Source organism: Humulus lupulus, chromosome 4 (assembly GCF_963169125.1).
Source record: "Humulus lupulus chromosome 4, drHumLupu1.1, whole genome shotgun sequence".
Classification (NCBI taxonomy): Eukaryota; Viridiplantae; Streptophyta; class Magnoliopsida; order Rosales; family Cannabaceae; genus Humulus; species Humulus lupulus.
In genome coordinates, this window is record NC_084796.1 from 143,355,567 (window position 1) to 143,374,014 (window position 18,448).

Consider the following 18,448-nt stretch of genomic DNA (forward strand, 5'->3'; position numbering starts at 1 on the left):
TTTGAATTAATTTATTTTTGGGATTTTTGGTATTTAAATAATAATAAAAATTGGGAAAAATCACATGCCATCACAGGCATGTGGTACACGTGTGGCACAGTGCATAGGCACTGTGCTACACTCATAAGAGATGTACTCAGTCTCTTGATTCCACAATTTTAGTTATTTAAATATTAAATAAATAATGAGATATTTTAATATGATTAAAATATTATTATTTAAACAAAAATCTGATAACTGATAATTTATTTTGAATTTGTTTAAAATAACAAATATTTTAATATGTTGGATATTATTAAATATTGGATATCAGTTTTTCACAGAACGTAACTTTTCAGGGATAGAAAAATATCTAGGAATCTCTCTCAGAGAAAGAGAATAGTGACAAAAACTAAAGTCATTGTTCTTCACAAAACCTAGGTCCAAACTTTATCAGATCTCATCTGTTTAGAACATCTGATAAATAGTTTATTGCCTATTATTTGTATAGCGAGCCCACACTCGTTCTTTGTGTGCCTGAGAACATTTTGGAAGATCTTGGTGTGAGATCTCAAGGAATTTAGCCATACGAAAAGATAGCAGCAAGGAAGGACCTGAGATAATTTTTCTGTTCATGTCCTTGATTCAATATATATATATGCATGTGAAGAAGTAGATCTAGAAATCTTATGGGATTAATCTAACAATTTGATTGTTGTTCTGTTGTGCATAATCTCTGATTTGATCAATAAAAACCAACAGTTATGATCTAGGTGACTTCTAGCTCTTCAAATCTTTGCTTAGCCTTTCTCTACATTTATATACTCCCCACAATACCACAAATCAGTTTACACCAACATGAAAACTTAACTTCAAACCCCACCCAAGTGACCTAAAGTTATGTGTATAGAAGAAAGAGATGAGATATGAGTGTTTATGTGGGAATTTTTTTGAAAGAAAATCAGAGAGAGCATGTGAGGTACTCGGCCAATGCTAGAGAGAAGAGAGAGGATTTGAGAGAAATGAAACATTTGAGGGAGAAACTATGTGAGAAAATGATGACTTTGTTGACTTTTTACAATTTATACCAACTCTAAAAATATGTAAAATGACCATAAAGCCCTCCCCTAGCTGCGTCCCTTTTAACCCCAATTACCTTTTGATTAATTCCCTAAATAATCCAACTTAAGGTAATTAATCTTAGTCTAATGATAATTTTCTCAAAAAGTTACTATTGCGGTAATTTTTTTCTTACATTTTCTAATTGAAATTTTAACCTAGGGTAATTAAAGTAAATAGACATTTCTATTTAATTTAATTGGTCATGCGCCAATATTTGTAATTCAAAATAATTTAATTAACAAAAATCCCATTTTTGGCGAAAATGTGCATTTCTCACAAAAATGCATTTCTAGAGATTTTTTTTATTAAAAAAGTCAAACTTTTGACATTAATATCAATTTTTAATACATTTTATGCCCATATTATTTTTTCCGCAATTATTCAACATAATTGTAACCGAGATTTTACCCTGTTGGGGTTTTCGTGTCGGTTTGAGACCGAAATTTTTTATTTGGCTACAATCGCACATCATACTTAATGGCTATTATAAACAATATAATTTTGGATTCTCAAGCATATATTATTAATCATTGTCACACTCCTTTTAACCCCATTTACCCTTTGATTAATTCCCTAAATAATATAACTTAACCTTATTAATCATAGTCTAATGGTAATTTTCCCAAAAAGTTATTGTTGTGGTAATTTTTTTCTTACATTTCGTAATCAAAATTTGATCCTAGGGTAATTATATAAAATAGACCTTTATATTTAATATAAGTAGTCACACTCCAATATTTGTAATTCAAAATTATTTAATCAACCAATATCCTACTTTTGGCTAAAATGTGCATTTTTCACCAAAGTGCATTTCTAGCAATTTTTTTCTCTCACAAAAGTCAAACTTTTGATTTTAATATAAATTTCAAATAAAATATTTTCCCATATTATTTTTTCCATAATTATTCAACATTATTTTATCTGAGATTTTACCAAGTTGGGGTTTTCGTGTTGGTCCGAGACCGAAATTTCTGATTTTGGCTACAATCGTACATCACACTTAATGGCTATCATAAACAACATGATTTTGGCTTCTCAAGCCTATATTATTAATCAAAATAATATTCATATAAGTTTTCACCAGTTCGAACTGGTTACTAGTATGTGGCCGAAACGCTGGTCGTTACATGCTTCCCCCCATATTAGTAAGGAGGAGGCCGCTAAGTGTGCCCACTTTTGGAAGTGGACTAATGATCCAATCGAGCCAAACATTTATTTGGATGAGAGTATGAACTGCAAGTAGTTTGCGATGACGATTGACCTGATGTTGGTGGAGTGTCGCATAGGTCTTCCAATTGATTTTGAAGATTGTTATGAAAAAGGTTCACGTTATGATACCGAGAGGAAGAATGGGTAATATAGAATGGTTTCAATGATTTTGGACCAACTGTTTCACCATTGGACACCTACAATGATGACATGAGACCTTACAATGATTTCCAACACTCTGAGGGTATACTATCGTCTTCAGGGAAGGAGAAGATAGATGTTGAGATGGAGAATGCTTTGGAAGATGATCCTTCTAAAATGTGTTATCTTAAGAGTGACAAGAAAGAGGTGGAAATGACGAATGGTGAGGTTGTGACGGAAGATGTCATTGGTTTTGAAGGTAGTGTATATGGTAGCATGGACACTCATGTTATTCGTGAAATAGAGGACAATGACAACGTGAAGATCGATCCTGCTATTCTAAGGAGAGACAAAGAGCTATGAAAAATGGACAAATAATTTTAGGATTTGATTCCTAAGAACAACAAAAGCAAAGGCCGCGATGTTGTCGCATTCAAATTGAAAGCAGCCCTAGCTCAATCCAAGTTAAAACTTAGACTTTTCCTTTTCTTACTTTAGTTTGTCCTTGCAGTAGGTGATAAATTTTCTTCTTAATAATTTTTTTTGTCTTTTTTGCAACATTATTTGTTTTTCATTTTATCAATGATGTTAGGACACTTTGGTTCATTAACGAAGTCTTTCCTTTTTAGAGAGGTGTTGATAGATAATGGAATGGGACAGTTGGAGCGGTGGTACTTTAAAAGCCCTAGACCTGAAGCTGAGGTGGACATGAAGGTAAATGCTATTCAATTTAAAGTTCAGTATTGTTCAAATAATGATCATGTACAACAAAGAAGTGTTTTTTCCTAAATATGAAGAAGTTGGAAAAGATATTTCACACTTCATTCTGCTTTTCAGATTATTTATGCTTTTGGGTGTGTATTAAGATATAGAGACACACATATGATGGTGTCATAGCTGATGATGCTCAAACTTTGATTTTTCAATCTATTGGCCCTGTAACGCCCTAGTAATCTAGGGTTGTTACACTTTTGATTTAAAATAATGCTTAACTCACTAAGCGAGTCATTTGGACTCAAAATTTAAATAAAGGTTGAGGTGATAAAATTTTGGCCGAAAGATATATACTTTTCCGTTTAAACTTTAAACATTTATAGGGGATCCTAGAAAGTGTTTTAAACAAAGCACAATTACAACTTAAGTTACAAATCAGTCAACCTAAGCGACAAAATAAGACTTAAACCCTAAGTCCCTCGAAAGTAACTCGACCATGGTGGCCAAGCAGGCCGAAAATGTATGCTCCGCTCCAAAGCCCTCCAACTCATGGCTAGTCTACTTCTCGCTTACCCTTACCTACACCATAGAGCACTCGTGATCCAAGGCCCAACAAGAAAACACCACAGGGCACAATAATAATCGCATTAAATATAAACAACAATTAGCATGCTTCGCATTTTATAAACATATTTATTCCAAACTATAAACCATTAATACATTTCAAAGCTTATAAACATGTTCAATTCAAACCCGTAAATCAATTACACAACCTTGCTGAGAGAGGCGCATCTCCAGGCACCAAGCTTACAGCCTATGTTGGGCGAGTGTGTGCAACACTCCCATGGTGGCCCAACCATCATGAGCTACATTCCACATGATTATAAACGAATACGGCCCATGCCAAGTAACCACGAAAAATATATAATGCAAACAGATGCAACCAACATAGATATCAACGTAACCAGGTCGATACCCTACTCTATGTGCATACTCCATTTTTTGTTCCTAAGATTTAATGCGAGAATCAAGATGACCCCGAGTGCGATCCTCTCATGAGCCTCTTGGAATGCCTAGACACAATAATAAAGTGTAGGTTTAGTTTCCCTTGAACTATAACCCATGAAAACATCTATATAAAATATACTAGGCTCCAAATACACTCTAAACATACTCAAAATTGTCGTATGATCCTTAGCTTTTGATCCCCTAAGGTTATCCCTCAAAAACCACTGGAAAAAACCCTGAAACATGGCTATTAGCATGGGTCGATCTACCGTGTAACGTCCCAAAAATGCTAATAGGGTTTAGTGCCTTGATTAGCATGCTGGGAGGGCATAACTAGATATATGTATGACTAACTGATTAATTTATGACTATGTGGCATGCATGATATATATGATGATGTGAGTATGATTATATGCATGTTTATTAGTATTAAATATGCGTGTGGGCCCATTCTTGATAGCTGGGGCATATTTGTAATATTGGCCCATTGCGGGCATAAATGTTATTATATGTGATTAAATGATTGAGACCACATTATTATGTGGATATATTTGCAGTATATGGCTCGAGGCGATCCTAGTAAGCGGATTGGCAGAATAGTCACAACGGGGATTAATACCCGGCTTGGGGCGAGCCTAGGGGTATTTTGCAAAGTTAATGTACATTTGAGGTTTATTGAGTAACGAGTAGGTATTTGGTAATTATTTGAACATGTTGGGGGTTAAATGGGAATTGGTAGGATAACTTGAGGAATTAGCAGGAATCAAGAAAATAACCATTATACCCCTTAGAAGTAATTAGAGGGCTGGGTAAGTTCAAGGGGCAATTTAGTCATTTTGGAGTTAAGGGATAAACTTAGTGGAAATTCTTAGGCAAACTCAGAACCCTATTAAACACTCAGAACCCTCTCTCTCTCTCTCTCTCTCTCTCTCTCTCTCTCTCTCTCTCCCTCTCTCTTATCATACACATTCTCTCTATAACCTAAGGGAAAACTCTGAACTTTGAAAGGGGAACTTAAGAAAACAAGTTGGGATTTAAGCTGAAGGGAACTAGGGAATTAAAGCTAGGGCAATCAAGAATTTGCTGAAGATTGAGGCTTTCAAAATTGAGGTAATGATTCTATTCTGTTATGCTGGAATTTAGACTTCTTAGGCTTAATCTATTTAAGTTTCTAGTAAAGAATTATTGTTGATTAAGATGATAGGATCAGTAGAATTTTTGGGTACTTAATGCTTAAAATGTGTGATTAAGGATCCTAGACTCATATCTAAACTTGGTTTTGGTTAGGGTGCATGTTAAGGTTGGATTTTTGGGGCTGAAAGTTAAGGAAAAACGCTGGAAAACCCGAGGAATTCTGGGTTCACAGCGTGCCCCAGATGGCCCTAGGAGAGCTGATTATTGTAGGGTGCACTGGGAACCTAAGGAGCAAGTCGCAGCCGACCTCTAACTTGAGGCGTGCCGCAACCCTTAGAGCCAGGTCACGGCCGACCTAGGCAGTTTTGGTCTAAGGTTGTCTTTAAGCTTGGGGAGGCTTGGGGAGTCAAACTTAAGCACTCGGGACAATTTCTACTACCCAGTTTAGTAGAAATCGAGGTCTCGGAGGGTAGTATTTGAATCCAAAGTTTTTAAATGGTTTAGAATCTTATTGTTATCCATTATCGCACTACATGAAAAAATGCTTTTAATAACACCGAAAATGTGTTATCCAAACATACCATAACACTTTTTGATGTGTTAAGACCGACTATGTTATCGTAGGTCAGGGTACTTTACATAACACTTTATCATTGTTATACAGATGTGTTATTGTACTTTCAACGATAACACACTTTCTGTGTTATTTTAATATATAGATAAGTGTTTAATTATGTTATTTATAGTCGATTATATAACACATTTCAATACTTATAAATTTGTGTTATACTACACTTTAGTATAACACTTTTTTTTGTGTTATACTACACTTTAGTATAACACATTTTTTGTGTTATATAATGAAGTTTGCATAACACAATTCTTTGCATAAAAAGTGTTATGGTAATAGATATTATAACACAATTTTCGTATTATTTTAATATTTAGAAAAGTTTAAATTCTCATTATATATTTTATTTATATAACACTAATTTATTCTATTATATTTTAATTTTTTTTATATAATTAAAATTAGCTTTCTAATATATACTAGCATCATCAAATGAACTTGATTTTCAAATAACAAAAAGTAAAAACATTCAACATTATATTAACAATCCACAAATTAGTTTAAAACATTCAACACTGTCATCAACAACAAAATGTTCTTTAAGTATTCAAGGAGTCTTAAATATTCAACATATTGAAAAGTTACTACTTTCAGCACAAAATATTCTACAGCTGCCCAACACAAAGCCTTCAAAATTGAGTTACAAAAGCATTTAGAATGATACTATTATTTCTAGGGTAGATCCATCGAATCTCATATCTCATAAGAGGCGAATAAGTTCCACATTCCTCAAGGGAATTCACCTTCTAGGCTACAAAGAAGACACCGAATAGGACCATCAACAAAACTTTCTCTGTCCCAAAATTGACTGCAAAGTGATTCCTGAAAAATTTAAAACAATAAATCCAATAAAAAAACTACGAAGAAAAAGAAAAATGTCAACTTTAATAGAACCACCAATGAAAAATCAACAATCAATAAATGACACTGAAAGACAATCATTATGCAGCCAATACATCCTATGCTCCAAATATCTATTGCAGGAGTGCAGTGAAGACAAAAAGTAGAGGTCTTAGACTCTTAGTATTAGAAAAAAGTACTAAGCAACCATATACTTGATATTTTTTTTTTAAATCTGAACACTGAAAAATGATCTTCATTATGAACAATCATTATTCAAGACAATAATCATAAAACAAACCAGCAAAATAAAAAAATAGCAAGCAAACAAATTCTGTAGTCTGAGAGCATAACATTAACTAAAATAACTGTACAACCTGAAAACCAAACATGTACTAGATCAGAAAACAGGACAACCCTCCATAACAACCTGGAAATGTTGAAGGGATGGCCAGTTGAGTCAAAAGTATGGGAAAAAATGATTGGGAACTTCTTGGCTTCATACCAATTAGACCAATAAGCAATGGGATTAACTTTGCCAAAACGAAACAAAAACAGATGCAGTGTCATCTGTTCTTGGCTGCTTTAACAAAATACTTAATGGTATGACATGCAATTCAAGAAACAGAACCATCATTTTTTTAGACACAAATTCATTATTTGTCACCTAAAAAAAGGCACCAATCCAACAAGGGTTTTAAAAGAAAACAGGAGCAAAATATTTTCAATGAGTAGTAACAACCTGTGATGCTAAACAGAATTTCCTGGTATGTTGTGCGAACAATACGTATAGAGTCTATAGACCTTGTTCATACTACTTACACTTTTTCATAAACATTTTTTGGTGGTGATATGGTTCTCTCTCTATTAACATCTTATAAAATACATTGAGGCAAAGTCACAAGTGATATTTATTTTTGGTTTTAGGAGCCATAAATGTGCATTGGCTAGTAATGATTAGAATCAATATCAACAAGTTCCCGAATAATAAAGCCACTACTTAAATTGCTTTCTCTGAAATAAGATAGAGGTCGTGAACAATTATAACTGCAAATCTAAGTAAATCATGCCTAACAAATGAACAAACTCATGAACGCTTGTACATGCCTATATGATTTGAATGATCAATGTATGAATAATCAATACAATTTAAACAAGAAAATACAAACAACAATAACTACCAGATAATCACTAGTGTTTTTATTAATTATACCATGAGTTTGATTAAGACTATTCAAGTGTGGATTTCTTCTAAGAACTTGCTTGTTATTATAATGATTAACCATTATGTGAAAAAAGATAGATATTACATGGGCATTGATAATGATAATTCATAGTCATACATTATTGAGTCCTTGATATGTGCCTCTACATTAATTTAACCTCATTTTGTAACTTTATCCACATACCCTTTTCATATAAAGCTAAATTATAAATCAAACTAGCTTTTTTTTTTATCAATAGCTTCATATATATGCTTTATCAAAGAAAGAAAGTTTTTTTTATGATAATTATGAGAAGTCCTTGTCTTATAATTGACCTTTAGGATATGAAGAGGATAAGTCAATTTCCAGTAAAGTTTTAATAATAGTATGTACAGTATCTATCTATGTCAATAAATCTTGATTCAGTCTAGGAAGCAAACACTTGAAAAAGGGATTACTTTGAGCCAAGATTAGTAGAGGTACAGTACTAATTTTACCACATTTCTGGAATCTATACTATGCTAGGGAAAATCTATCTATACTATCACTAAATTACATTTAGAACATAAACACAAAATTTTGTTTATTCTCTTAGCCAACTATTGGTGTTTTCCATCTAAAGTGAAAAGCTAATTGATATCAACAGAGGAATATGAAATAAAAACATGAAGAGAAATAAATAATAAAATCTACACATATTAGATCCTTCAAATATTGTATAATATTTTTTCAAAAAAAATGCTAGAAGTGTCAAACAAGGTTGATGAATGGCAGAGATGAGTCAAATAAGGTGAGATTTACAATAGAGCCTTTGAATACAATCATAGCCAGCTAAAAAAGGTTCGCATCAGAAAGCACAGAGAGTTTTACCTCCATTGCGACACCTCTCTTGGTAGGTAGCATCTGTGTAACACGGCTTCAGTTTTCCTTTTGTCTGAAAATGACATAACTCATCAGTTAAGATCACAATTGGAAGAAAGGCATTCATGAAAGAACATTGCATTCTCACCTTCTGCTGTCAAAGGAAGAAAACATTTGCCAATCATTGGAACACTAGGCCAAAATCAAACAACACATGCTTAGTTGATAGAAATGCATCTAGTAATCCAAGCAACATGAATGGCCAAAGGTACCTGATTCTTTCTCCACAACAAGAATGTATTGGGAAACACTAACTACATCTACAAGATAGAGTAAAGGAAAATTCTATCTATTTGAGTAAATTTATCATAAGATACATCCAAGAATTAAGAGTTTACACTGGCAAAGAAAACATTGTCAAATAGAGCTTCTAAGCATTAAGCTAAGTTATTATATAAATTATGTTTCTCAAGGGTCTGGATACCTTTAACTTCTTCAACATGAACAGGAATTGGGTGAGCCTATAAGTAAACCAAAGGCAGAGATAGAACTCAAATACAGAGGAAGGAAGAAGATACATTCCAGAGCAAACATATATATGTATATATTATAAATAAAATATATTTTTATCCTCCATTCTTACAGTGCTTGGCCTATTTATGCAATCAAGTATCTTTTGAGATTCTGAGAATCTAAGCCATCCCATCACCAACCTATAACAAGAATGAGAGCTAGTTAAAGATTGATGGGTAAGTACACCTAATGGATGCCTATAGTGATAACAAATTAACTGTGGAAAACATTAGATATATGGTAACAATCCGGGGGTGGGGTGGGGGTTAATGTAATGAGTAAAATTATTATTCATGCGATCTTGAGTTTGACAATTATATTCTATCACTGATGAGACATGACTTTTTCAACTTGATCTTATTTCACTGAGCAGGTAAATAAGTTTGACAATTATATTCACCCACAGGTTAACAATTATATTAGTTGTGGCAACCATGAGCAATTTTTGGAGTTGATATAACATATATTTTCAAAGCTATTTTTGAAAGAAATGTGAATCTGGGTCACTAATGCAAAACAATAATACAACTAACAACCAAATAAAATGAACAAGAAAGAAACATGACTCAATTCAAACAAACCATGATATCATATATGGCATGGGGAAGAATATACATAACCCTATAAAAGACACTACAACCAATTCAACAAACCCAAATTTGAGACTAAGTGGCATGGCAAAGAAGATGCAGAAAGGTCATGTAAAATCCTGCTATAGAACCAGTGAAGTTCTCTTATTTTCTGAAATTAGAGCTCAATATAAGGCAAGCATCTATAATCAAATATTAAAACTAAACCCAATAAATGAGGAAAAATATGGTCTAATATATGACAAGCACTTTCAACTTGCAAGCATCTTAAATCTAGTTAAAGAAAAGTAAAAAATTAATTGTCCTTAAAGAAAACTATGGCCTACAATACTCACTGTTCTACCAAGAATAAATGCAGTTGTAGCACCAATTGTTGCACCAATAGAATCAGCAACGAACCCCAAAGGCAACCCAAATAGATAACCTCCACCAAGATGTAAGAGAAAATAAATCATTGATAAAAAAAAATAATAATAATACTAACAGATACACTTTCGCACTTAAACCAAATAAGTTGACTAGACAGACTTTATTCATTCAGAGTTCTATTTTTTTTGGAGGGGGGAGGATCACTGAACAGACAATTACATACTTTATTAAACAGACTATAAAGGTCCAAAATAATGTCATTGTTTTAGCTCTGCAATAAGAATTAGTGACTTTAACTTACTGTAAATATTGACTTGTTCTACTTCACAATACCAAAATCCATGGAGTCACATCACTAATACCACTTCTCCCAGTTAACTAGAATGAACTATAGAGATATTAAAACTGAGCACAAGTCTATATTATTAAACCACAAGTAAAGAACAAACAAATAAATAAAAAAGGCAAAAAAAATTATAATAATAAGTAAAAGAAACATACATGATTCTAGCACATTTTACTTGTAAACATTCAAAAAGAAGAAGACATTGTCAGGAAAATATCATAATTCAATAAAATGGCATGAAACCACCATTGCGATAGAAATAATGGCCACCCAAAGAACAGTCATGAAACAAACATAAAACACATTGATTGGAAATTCCAAATCAATCATAAGTCAGCAAGAAATCTTACAAAACCAATGAAGAAACTATGAAACAGTCATTAATCAACAAAACTAGAAAAAAAAAATAGTTGTAATAAATGACAAATCACCAAGCTCTGCAACAAGAATTAGTGACTTTAACTTACTGTAAAGTGGCCAAAATGCATAATGTGTACCAGTAGGCTTGCAAGTTTTGAAAGTGTGTATGCATATGTATAGATAATTTTTATAAGATATGAAAGTTCCTGAAGTAAATTGACAGGGAAATTTACACATAATCACACCAAGCCAACACACTTTTATCTTAACTATTTTAACGAACTTCAAATGTAACATTAAAAAAAAACAGCAAGTGCATCAAATGAGGTCTGGACTTAATAGAGCAGCAATGTGTACTACTAGGAAGGATGAAGCAATGTGTTAAAGAAAATACAAGTTGTTGACCCACGATTTACCAACTGACACGGAGTCACAATATGAATGATATAGATGAATATGTATAGATAATAACGTAATGACAAAAGTAAAGAAAACACAGTAATTTATAGTGGTTCGGCCCCAGGATCTGGTAATGACCTACGTCCACTTAGAATGATATTGATATGGGACCAAAAGTGTGATCAAAGAACTTGGGTTCAATGAGTTTCAACACTCCTCATCAACAATACAAGTTTTACTCAGATAATTTCTATAATCTCTATGATTTCTGGGCTCAAAAGTCTCTCTTCCCATGAGCCATCTCTTGCTTTTTATAGGCTCATGGAGGGTTGCCCAATACTGTTACAGATATTATCCCCTGAATCATGGGATATTCAGAAGATTGCATGAAATAAATTCGGGATACATAAGATCTTTCCATAAATGTTGATTGCCAGCGGAACCACCGACCAGTTTGGTCGTGGTAAAAATAGGTCTGTCCTGCTTCTGGTGTGTCTCCTGGTCGATACTCTAGCAGACGCTCCAGGTGTCAGCCACGTGTCAAGAGATTATTCGCCACGTCACAAATGCTAATTCATTGGATAACATTTGCCCCCCAAAGTTTATTTACCACGAACAGTAAATAAACTTTGAACGAACGACCCTTCGGTAACCCCTCCTGACGTGTCAGAGCCCTTCGTGCGTTCTTGAAAAAAGCAAACCACTCCTGTCTAATCAAGGCTTTTCAGTTTCCCAGAAACAATTATGACGGCCATTACGCTTCCCCATTCTTTGAAAATGGAAAACTAATGATCACGCCTTTTGAACACCCAAGACAAACTTATATAAGGTTACTTGAGGCACTTCTTTCTTTTTTACACACGTCATCTCTTTGTCGAAAAACCCTAAAAACCAGAGCTTTACTCTCTCCGGCGAACCTTCCTTTGCGCTGTAGGATCAGACGGTGGGCTCATTGACTCCCGAAACTCTCACTTCCATCTTCACGACCACTTTCCTTGGTAAGTTACTCTGAAACTCCATGCTTCTAACCTTTCGTGGTGCATGCTTTTAAACGGTGTACTGTTTGAATCTCTTGGTTTCTGATTTTTTTGAACGCCTGTATATAAGATGTTTTTTGTAGGCAAAGTAGGCTTTTGAGTAGGTTTAAAACCCAGGATTAGTGCTTTTTAGGACGTAGGATCGAAGTAGCATTTCGATTTTTTAAACCAGTTGGAAATAATTTCTTCCCGTTGTGAGGGGAGTCGAAAAAGCTTTTCAGAAAAACTTTTCACTTTCACCCTTTTGGTCCGTTTTTTAAACTGTTTGCGCAGAGAGACTTAGTTAGAATGCTGTTATATAAAGGCTTAGCTTTTATACTCGACCAGCGTTACTTTAAGAATCTCCTAGATTCCTCTGACCTCGCCTCCCCATTCTTCTGTTTGCAGATTTTGATGCCAGATTTGTGGGGAGGTGAGAGACCCATTGACGACGATCTCCTCGCCCAACTGCTCGAAGGAGAAGAACAACCAGCCGATCGCATCGATCAGATACCTTTCTCACGAGCCTCTTCTAGACCGCACCCTTCTCCTTCAATGGCCCGTTCAAAATCCTCTGGCAAGAAAAGGCCCGAATCTGAAAGTAACCCTTCTTCTGCCCAGCCTGATTCGCAGGCGGGGGCTCCCTCGACCAGTGGTTGAGAGAATCTTGTACCTGACCCCAATATCCAAACTAGGGCTCGTCCTCGTCATCGCAATACGCCTGATGTCGAGTGGTACACTCCTCCAGCCAGTTCGATGACCCTTCGGATGGTCGCGAACTGCTTCAGAAAATACCCCCTAACGGGGGTAACCATTACACGTCCTACTGCGGAGCAGAGGGCTAACCGTCCAGGAGGAGCAAACAGCGCCTGGTCTCGGTATCACATTGAAGCGGGGGCTTATCTCCCTCTTCATCCTTTCTTTGTGGGGGTGGCCAATTATTTCGGCGTCGCTCCCTTTCAAATAACCCCTAACGGATATAGGATGTTGGCTGCACTCTACGTCCTGGACAAACTTAACAAATGGCAAGAACCTTCACCTCATGAGGTTAACTACCTTTTTGACCTCAAGTCCAATCCCCAACACAACGGGACGGGCTTTTTTCACTTCTGCCATCAGGAAACTGGCCGGACGTTTTTGAGTGGCACCACCCACATATTAAACAAATAATCATGAAAATAAAACATGTGAGCAAAGCGATTGATGAAGTCCAAATTGATTTCTATTCTTTTATTGATAATAAAATGAGATTACAAAGAAATTCAGTTTAATTAGGGCATAAAACCCTAACAATCTAAACCACGTAAGGCCCTTAAATTCCAAAAATTCAATAAAAATCCCCACTCCTCAAGAACATACAAAGAAAACCAAAGAAGAACGACAAGAGCTTACCCCGGAATTGAAATTCAAATTCCCTAGATTGAGGATGACCCCTTTGCAGCTGCCAATCTCTCTTCTAGAATCCTCAATCCAAGCGTACACTTAATTTTTAAAAGAAATTTGTGTTTAGATAACTGTGAAGAAAAAACTAGAAGAGTTTTTTTTTTTTAGAAGCTTACAATTTTTATCTAATTATTGGTCAAATGACCAATATACCCCTCCCTATTAACTCCTTTCTTAACACACCTCAAGGGAAAAATGATCATTTGCCTATAATTCCCACTAAAGCTCAAATTATACCACTAATCTCCAAATTAATTAACTAACCCATCAAACATAGTTATACCACCAATTTATTTCATCACTAACAAATCTCAAGATATTAAAATTTCCAAAATACCCCCTTGCTCGACTCGAGCCAAGAATTTATCCCCGTTGGGTCTTTTCTGCTAAAACTGCTTGAAAGGATCCACTCATATCGAATACCATAAATATTCATATAATAATGTGGTCACAAGCACATAACACATAGTAATTAAAAATATACCCTCAACAGGTCAAAATTACAAAACTACATATTTTTAACAAAAACAAGTCTTTAAACACATGTAATACATACATTAATGCATAAATAGTCATATAATAATATAACTCATATAATTACCCCACATGTATTCCCGACACACTAATTAAAGTACTAAACCTCATTAGGAGTTTTGGGGCGCAACAGACCCGATCTGGTAAGTTCTAATACAATATATAGTTTCCTGGGTTCAATATTCCATTTTTTGTTTTGATTTTAAAATTTTCTATTAATATGATAACTTGAAACAGTGTTGTCATAATGGTGCACATTTTTGGGAGACCGGCAATACTGGGCATCTTGCTGACCATGTAAATCTAGATATGTTGCTAAGGAAAGTGAAGAAGGTATATTTACCATATTTATTTTGACATTTACTGCCTTGTCAAAGTGAGTTAGCCAACTAAGTGTTCTTGTCTTTGTGTTAGATCTTAGTGCGAATGAAGGATGTTGATAACAATCATTGGATACTAGATGTTTTATATTGCCTGAGATGTTGTGCAAGCGTGTGGAACTTAGTGTCTGGTCGATATAGGACACGGGCTAGGACAAATTTACTAAGCGAACTAGTACGTGTCTTATGAATATACTAATGTTGTTGTGACATGTTGTTTTACATTATTTAATATATACTTCTTTGATATAGTTAAAGAAGCGTAACATGTTGCTTCATAAGACCATGGATAACGCCCATGATGGTTGACTCATTTTTCCATTTTTAGTGTAGTGCCCCCTAGTCAAGTACCTCATCAAGAGAATGGTCATGAATGTGGTGTTTTTGTCATGAAGTTTACGGAGTGGATTGTAGACGGAGAATTACCCCCGAAATCCTATGTAAGTTTATTCCCACTTAATTAATATTAAATAAGCACCCTGTGAATTAAGATTGAAATAACATCTTCACCTTTTAGTTTTTCAACACCTTGGTTCGATTTTGCAGAGAGTGAAGGATACTGATAACTCGACATTACAATTAATATCTTGACGTGCGATTCCAATAGCCTTTGAGTGGGAGTGAAAGGTAATGCAACCACTTATTTTAAAGCTTGTTTAAGCAACGTTGAACAATCCATAAACTTAAAAGAACCGTCTTGTTATCCTCCAAAACCTTCACCGATAATTCCCATACTGTCAACCAAAAAGGCTAGAGACAAACACTGGTCCAAGCTTGGTAAGAGAAAAAGGAAGAACTGATTCAACTTAACCACAATCGGGTTGCCTTTAGCGATAGGGCTACTACTTTCATTTACCAATAGTCGAGGACATCATTTTGTTACTTTTTTCTGTGTAAGTTTACCAACACATATTGGCGTTAATCTTTTATTATATATATATGTAATACTAAGTAGGTTATAATTATTACTAGTATTATTATCAAGTCTTTTGAACTATGCAATTTTGTCTTTGGATAGTACGGTTTAATATGTATAGTTTGATGCCTAATCATCTCTCTTTGTATATATTTTTTTTCTGTATTGTTTACAAATTAATTTTGTATAGTAATAGTGTTGCATTTTGTGGGACTTTTTTAAAACCAACTTTGGTTCATTAAAAAAGGGAGAAACTTTTCTTTATAGAAGCTTAAATGAGAGTTGTTTAAGAACTTGATGAATTGAAAGAAAAATAAATTTAGTTCACATATAAGATCATCTCTAATCTTACCTAAAAAATTAGTGTAGATAACTAAAAATTCTCACACTAATTTATTAAGAACATATGCATATAAAAATAGACAACATGAAACTAAAATTCTTACCAAATCTGCTAAGGAAAATTACAGTCCAAATTTTGAACAAGAGTTCTCTTTATATATTGCTTTGGGGACACATGTGTAACATAAAATAGTAATGAAAAATATAGCGGTGAAACCGTTTAAGAGTAAATGAGAAAAACATTATTTTTAATGCTAAAAATAGAAATGGAATTGCAGTGTAGCTACAGTTAAACAGTTTCATTTCGACAACAATTATTTGGTCAATTCACCACATCTCACCTACGACTAGAGAGGAAGTTCCCATGCTACTAATGTGTCGCAGTCACAATGAACACAAGCTGGCAGGGGGTCCCAAGCCAAAGACCTGCTGATATCAGCTCCTACTGTATCACGCCACTTGCTCTTCGAGTGGAAAGGACAAATAATTGGGACCCACACTCTTTGTTAATTCATGTACAATGGATGATTAATTTCACTTGGAGAGAAAAAGGTAGTGGCCGTGACTCTACTCAGTGGGCTTGGATTGGGCCTTCAACTGGGCTAACTTCTTCTCGACTTTGGGTCCTCTGTTCTTTAGACAATTCTTTATTTTCTTTGCAAAATTGCCACATTTGTCGACCATTTGAAAAAAAAAGTAAAACTTAAAATTTTCACATTAAATTAAATTTATTAATTTTGTGAATATATCAAATTAACACTTAATAACGTTACCATTTCCTTACAGAAAATGTACATTTTCATGCACATGTGAGGTTCACAAGTCCAGAGAGCATTATGAAGGATGTCACAATTAAACACCCAGCCCATCGAAAGCCTATTAGGAAAAGAGAAGATTACATAAATATGGGAAAAATAGATGAGTTTCTATATTTATGTGAAAAGAAGAAATGCTACAAACTATGGTGAATTTTTCAAATAAAAAAAAGTTTAAAATATGGGAATCCCATAAAATATAAAAAATAAATTACCATATTTTTATACAAAACTCTCTCACACTTTCTCATCCTCTCATTTCTCTCTCACGTTTATCTTTCTTCCTTTTCTCCTTTCTCAATCTCTCCTTCCCTACTCGGTTCTTTCTTCTCAACCCTCTGCCATAGACACCACCTCCGCCCTTCATCAGAGACACAACCCCTACCCCCCGGCGATGATGCAGCTCCACCGCCATTTGGTTCTTCTTCTTCTTCTTCTTCTTCCTCTTCTTCTTCTTCTTCTTCTTTTGTTGCTGTTGTTGGTTTTAATGTTATTCTTTTAGTTATTCTTGTTGCTCTTCTTCCTTTTCACATTTTATTTTGTATTTTAAATATGATTTTGCACTTTAGATATGATTTTTTTTCTTCTAGACCTAACTGTAAATGGATACCATCATGAGTAGTTTAGGTTTTTTTTGTTCAAATCTGTTTTTTTTTCAGACCTTTATAAGTAACCAAGTACTATGACGACTAATTCTTTTTATTCATATTTGATTTTTTTTCTCGACTTATCTGTAACTAGTTACAATAATGATCAATTTATATTTTTTTTTGTTTAGATCTGATTTTCTTTACAAGTCTAGATAAGTAACCAGTTACGTTGGTTACCATAGAAACTATTTTTTTTCTTCCAGATCTTTTTTTTTTTTCAAACTTAGCTGTAACCAGCACGATTATGATCATTTTAGATTTTTTGTTTTGATCCTATTTGTTTTCAGGTCTGGCTAGGTAATTGGTTACCATCGCAACTAGTTTTTCTTCATATATATATTTTTTTCAAACCTAATTGTAATCAGTTACCTTCACGATCAATTTAGTTTATTTTTTTCATATCAGTTCTTTTTCTACAAATCTCACTAAGTAACCAGTTATAATTCAACTGATATTTTTATAATAGTACATTACTAAAAAATCAAAATTATTTTTATAGTTGTAACCAGTTACTATAACACCATATAAAATATAAAATTGATTTTTATAGATATAACCAGTTACCACACAACACTAAAAAAAATTGACAGTGGCAAATGATCACTACCACAAAAAAAAAATCAAAATTGTTCTGATAGTGGTAACCAATTACAGATGAGAAAATTTTGATTGAAGAAGATAAAAAATAAAAAATAAAAAAAGAAAAGAAAACGCTTTCAATGTCTGAACAAAAAATAAATTAAAAATAATACCTAGAATTACTAAAATACCCTCAAAAAAATTCAAAATTAGCTAAAATAATCTTATATAATTAAATATAGTAAAACTAATAAATTATTACACAAATATGGGAAAACAAATCCTATAAAAA